The following is a 6,053-nucleotide window of genomic DNA, read 5'->3' on the forward strand; positions in this document are numbered from 1 at the left end:
GCTCCGCCGGGCGCCGCCGGATGCCGTCACCGCCGCCCGCCCCGCCCGCCCCGCCGCCGCACCGGCGCCGCCGAGCGCTCCGCGCCCCGCCGCAGCGCCCGGGCTCCTGCCCCGCGCTGGGCCCGGCTCCCCCCGGGCACCGCGAGAACCGGGGCCGTGCCCCTCGCCCCGGCCCGGGGAGAGCCGCCCTCCGCCGACACCGGGCACGGCCCGGCGCTCAGCACAGCCTCTCCCCCGTCCCGGCATGCGGCCACCGGGAGCTGCCCGTGCCCATCAGGAGCTGCCCGTGCCCACTCGGGGCTGCCCGTGCCCACCTGGGGCTGCCATGCCAACCGGGAGCTGCCCGTGCCCACCGGAGCTGCCCGTGCCCACCCGGGGCCGCCCGTGCCCATCAGGAGCTGCCCGTGCCCACTGGGAGCTGCCTGTGCCCACCGAGGCTGCCCGTGCCCATCTGGGGCTGCCCGTGCTCACCGAGGCTGCCTGTGCCCACCTGGGGACTGCCCGTGCCCACCAGGAGCTGCCCGTGCCCACCGGGAGCTGCCCGTGCCCACTGGGAGCTGCCTGTGCCCACCGGGAGCTGCCCATGCCAGCCCAAGCGGGAGACCTGGATCTGCCCCGTCAGAGCCCAGACCCGCCGTGGGCCGCGGGCACCGAGCCGGGGCGTGCGGGCACCCACAGGGAAGAGCACCCGAAGACGCCTCGTCTCGCGTCCCTGCGCGGCGGACAGTGGGTCGTTCTGCGACGCAGGGCTGGCGGGACACGAGCCCACCCAGCCCGGCCCGGCCCAGCCCTGGCAGCCCAGGAGCGGGGGGCTGCTCGACCAGGCCAAGCACCCGCCTTCCCGCCGAGTCCCTGTGGCGGGGGCTGCAGCCCCAGGCCAGCATGCAGCGGCCTGACAGGGAAGCTGTCTGGAAAGCAGAAACACAAGGAAAATCCATCAGCCCCGTTTCAGGTTTCAGGAGAGAGACTTCCACCGAGGAGAAAAGGTGAGAAGTGAATTGCGGCTCATCTCAGCTTCAGTCATTTGTAAAAAACAATACGCTCTTGTCCCCGCGTGCACGGGGCCACGTCAGGAGCAATGCAAAAGGCGGGTCAAGAGCAAAAAGCAAAAGCAGCAGAACCCAAACTGACCTGAATCCTCTGCACCTCGGAAGGGGTCTGAGCAGCCCCGGTAGGAGCGGGTCCTACAGCTCCTTACAGAGAAAAGGAAGACGCTCAGATATCATGATCGAGATCATGAAGCGTTAGCAATCGCACAGGAAACAGTCACCTTGGTAACTGAGATGCTGAGAACAGCCCAGAAAATCTGGCACAGGGCAGGTAGGTTTCTCTGTGAAACTGGGTTAGTTTTGCAGGGCAGACACCCGGCTGCAGCGTCGCCCGGGGGCAGCGGCTCCAGGCCGGGCTGACCCCAGCGTCCGGCCCCAAGAGCCGCCGGCGGGGACTGCCTGCCGTGGGGGCTGCGGTACCCTGGGGCCACGCTCCCACTGGGCAGCCCGGGGGGGCCCGGCACCCCATGGACGCGCGGCACTCACCCCCGCGCCGCTGCAGCCTGGTCAGGAGTCGTCCCTGGTGGCCGGCGAGCCCAGGCCGGCCCCGCAGCCCCTGGATGCGCAGCCGAGCCGGGAGTGCCCCATGGAGATATATGGGGGATACGTGCGCTGGGGGCAGGTCCTGAGCCGGACCCCGGCCCGGTGGTGGGAGGGAGGGCTGTAGGCGGGCTGCCTCCCCCTGCCCCCATGCCTTATCTTCAGGTGCCTCCTTTAGGCGCTGGCGGCCGTGCCCGGGTGGGTGACAAGCCGTTGCACCTGGCCCCTGTGACATGTCACGCTGCAGAGAGGAGCTGACAAAGGGCCCCTTGTCACCGCGGCTTATCTCGGCGCCGCAGGGCAGGCAGCACCTCCCTCTTACATAAACTATTGGCTTTGGACCCCCACGCTGACCCCGCGCCCCTGCCAAAGAAAACGCCTGTACCTGGGAGCATCTGGCTGTGGGACGAAGCCACGGACGTCAATGGGAACTGCTTTCCCGGACGGAGCGGAGAGCAGGGCCGCCAGGCTGGATCTGAACGGCTGCTGCTCCCCCACCCTTACGGGGCTGCTCGGCATCCCTCTCCTCGGCGGGGCAGCGAGGGGGCGAAGCAGCTACCGCAGCCGCCTCTGCCAGGACCATGAACCCTCCTCTTGGTCATTTAACTGGCTTGGGGGCCGTCGCTTGGAGGCATCGGCGTGCTCCAGGAGATGGCCAGGAGCGGGCTGCTCCGCGCCGTCGCACCAGCAGCGCTACTGTGAGCCAGCCAGCAGCTCCCCACGAGGTCTGCCCTGCCAGGCGACATCCCGCGGCATCCCCTGGAGCCCACGCTGTAGGCATGGGGGCCAAACTGCTCACCGGGGCCGGGGGAGACCCCCCCGTGCTCCTCCGCACCAAGCACACTATGTGGCGCGGCCCGGCAGCATGCAACAATCAATAGAAACCTACTTTCATGGAAAAATCAGGTCAATTTTTGGCTTTCGGGTTGCAGAGATTGCACAAGCTCCAACAGTGATGCAACTGCCCATCTGCCCAAGCTTTCCGGGAGGCAGAGCCGCGACGGGGCTGCACCCCTGCCCGCAGGCACCCCAGCCTGGGGGGAGCTCGGGGACACAGCAGGACCACGGCACAACCGTGCTGTGGCCGAAAGCAGAGCAGTGAGTGGGGAACCAGCAGAGGAAGGGCAGAGGGCCCTCACAAACAGCGGAGAAAACCGAATAACGGGCAGCGACGGCAGGCAGAGGGCATGCAGAGGGACCAAATCAGTAAGGAAATGTTTACCTGGAGCACAGCAACCCGCTCTGCCCCGCGTGCCCGTGCGGGCGCAGGGCAAGCCCGCGGCCCCTCTGCTGTGCTGCAGATGGGTTTCCCCAGCCCCCCACCGTGCCCTCTCCCAAAGCTCCCCTTTCCCTGGAGTCTCTCCGGCCCCTCTCCTCCCTCCGGCCCCCACTGGACCCTACCGACAGGCTCCTGGGAAGGCCCCGGTGCCCCTGGAGCTGGGACTGACGTGGCTCGGTCCCACCGGCTCGGGAGGCTCTATTCATAGCCACGCTCCCAGACACAACAGCTCACTGTGGTCACACGCAGGGGACTCAAGGCCCAGCCCGGACACCCTGACCTTGCCTTGCGGTACAGCTGCAGACACAAACAGCAGTGGCTCAGGGTGGATCTGTAACTTTATTTGCCGCTGACTGTGTCATCAGCAGCCGTAACGCTGCCAAGGTATCGACCCGCAGCCTGCCACAGCACTGCCCCTGCCCTGGGCTGCCGTGCGCTGCACCCCGCCATCGCCTGTCCCCCTACAACTGCAGCTGCGCGGGGACAGCCTTGCCTGGCCCGAGCGCTGGGCAGTGCCTGTGGCACTCGGGGGGCTCCACAGAAGTGACACGCACGGGAACACAAGTCCACGCGTGCAGGAAAAACAGGGGCGGAGAGCCCACCCGTGGCCCCTCAGCAAGAGCCCTGTTTGCCCGTGGGCTTTGGTGGGCGGCGGAGGGGGGTGCTTACGGATAGGGACACACAAATCCAGCCCAAAGCCTGGCAGGCACGGGTTTTCACCAGCAAGCTGACAGAGCACCGAGGAGCGGACCGGCCCATGCCGGGCGCTGGCTGTGCTCCGGGCTCGCTCCCGCCAGTGGCTGCCAGCCTCACGCGGCCTCATGCCACCCCGGGAACGGGGGGGCTCAGCCCCACGAAGTGCCCCCCGCCCCTGCCACAGCCCGGCTGCCGACTGCCAAGCGGCTGCAGGGCCGGCACGTCAGCAGCCGCTGCACTGGGGAGATGGGGCTGGGGCTGCCCTCAGCCGCACCAGCTCTTGGCAGCCCATCTGCCGCGTCCCCGGGGGATCCGGTACGGGCAGGTGCAGAGCCACGACACCCCTGCACACCCCGCACCGCAATGGGCACCACAGGGCCCTGCCTGGGGAGACCTCGGGGCCGGGTCCCCCCGCGGCTCCCGCGGCACCAGCTCGGGCAATGCCGGCGTTTGGTTTCTCCAGCTCGGCTGTGCCTGTCACGGGGACGTAGGGCAGCGAAGACACGTCGCAGGCTGCGGGCCGCTTCTCACCACGGCCTCCGACGCCTGCGGTCACAGAACTGCGCCAGGAAAGCATTTCCCTGTTTGCCGAGGTCTTTAGTTTTGCTTCACCTGAACGGGACGCTACGTGCTTTGTGTGCAGCTCCCAAGCTTCCCTTAAACTGGTGCGTCTAATTGTTTCACTGAATCATATATTGAAGCTCGCTCCTTGCCATGGTGGCACAAGACTCATTAGGTGGGAACACACTCCGATAACCCTCAGGATTAATATCTCATCAGATGACCAAACGCAGAGCAGGAGCTCTAATTGTCATCTGGGCGTAAAGGCCAGAAACACCCGAAGGAGCTCTTGCTTATTCGTGGGCAAGGCTGGGGAGGACCATCGGTTGCTATAGGATTATGAAGCTTTGCCTGGGCTGCGAAGGCAAACCACAAGCTACAGGGCACCAAGGGAGCCCCGCGGCGCTGGGGTCCCACCACACACCCGTCTCTCCTCCCTGCCCAGCTGCTGCTAGGACATGCTGAAGCTGGGGGGCCCTGGGGAGAGCCCATGGCTCTGCCTGGGGCTCGGCGGTGGAAACGGCGTTGTCCAGGACGGCCGGGCGCAGCCAGCAGCGCAGCGAGGGGCTGGGTCCACCCGCCCCCTGTGCCTGGGGCAGCCACCCCCCGCCTGCAGCCCGGCAGGATCGCGGTTACCCGACTGGATCTGCCCGGCCCTGGCCCGCAGAGGTGCCGGGGCGAGAGGAGTCCCCCAGGAGAGAGCCTGCCTTCGTGCCAGCCTCAGCACCTCTGCAGCCACCGCTGGGACCCTCCACCCCAGCGGAGGAAAAGAATTCCCTGCACCTCCTTTGGGATCGTGCTCCAGCACTGACCCACCAACTGGAAAAGTGTGCTTGCTTTGGGTTTTCCTGGCTGCCCGCCTCGGCTGGCCTCACCCCACGCGGCCTCTGCTGCACGGCCACGAGGGCACCTCTCCGGCGAGGGCAGGGCAGGCACCCAGCAGCGCAGGGCTAAAGCACGGCTCTGGCCCCTCTGCTTCCCAAATCCCCCTGGCGCAGGGTGCCGCAGGCCAATTCCTGCAAGCGGACTTCCCGGAAGATAAAACCTCTTCCTTTCTTTCGAGAAGGCAGCACAGGATGGCAGACGTGGCTGCGGTGGTTTGTGACACAGTTTTGCTCAACTTCAAGAGAAGTCTTATCTGCTGTGGTTGGATGCCAGAGCAGGGCAACTTGTGCAAGCCAATGGCTCCCAGCTCTGCCTTCGACTTTCCTCTGTGAAACCTCGCCCCCCTCAGAGGCTGACGTGTGCTGATGCGGGCAGCACCTGGCCGCTTACGGAAAACCCCTCACGCCTGCTATGAAGCAGCCATGGCCCCTTCCCGGCACACACGCCACCGCCATCACCTCACCGGCACCTCTGGAAAGCCCTGCCTCCTGGCACTGGCCGTCCCGAGGGCTGCGGTGGGACACGCGGCTGTGCAGGGGCCGCTGGTCCTCGCTGCCTGGGAGATGGCGAGCCAGGCGGCAGCGCTGGGGCTCGGTGGGGCTGGCGGGGCTCGGTGGGGCTGGCTGTCAGCAGGCAGGGCAGAAGGGCCAGGGCTCTCAGCTCTGGCTGGCGGAGGCAGCAACCACGACCGCCCACAGCTCTGCCCCGAGAGCAGTGGCGCAGGCAGCAGGAGCAGCACAGACCCACCTGCGGCTCTGCCACCGGGCCCCGCTGTGCACCAAGGGAGCAGCGGTTTTCCCAGGCTGTGCCAGGAGGAATTCGGCAACCCTGCCAAGCGCAGGATGTGTCCCACAGCCCGGCAAGGCCCCGTGGAGTTACGGTGATGGCGCCACCAAAACGCTGAGCACGGTGTCCAGGTGGCCGTACCAGCAGTGGCCGGCTCAGCCTCTGTGGTTTGTCACTTCCACCCCAGCCCTGCACGAAGAGGGAACCATAGAATCACAGAACCATTTAGGTTGGAAAATCCCTGTAAGATCATCGAG

This window comes from Nipponia nippon, unplaced genomic scaffold (assembly GCF_047370975.1).
Source record: "Nipponia nippon isolate SJK-2023a ecotype South Korea unplaced genomic scaffold, ASM4737097v1 scaffold_9, whole genome shotgun sequence".
NCBI lineage: Eukaryota > Metazoa > Chordata > Aves > Pelecaniformes > Threskiornithidae > Nipponia > Nipponia nippon.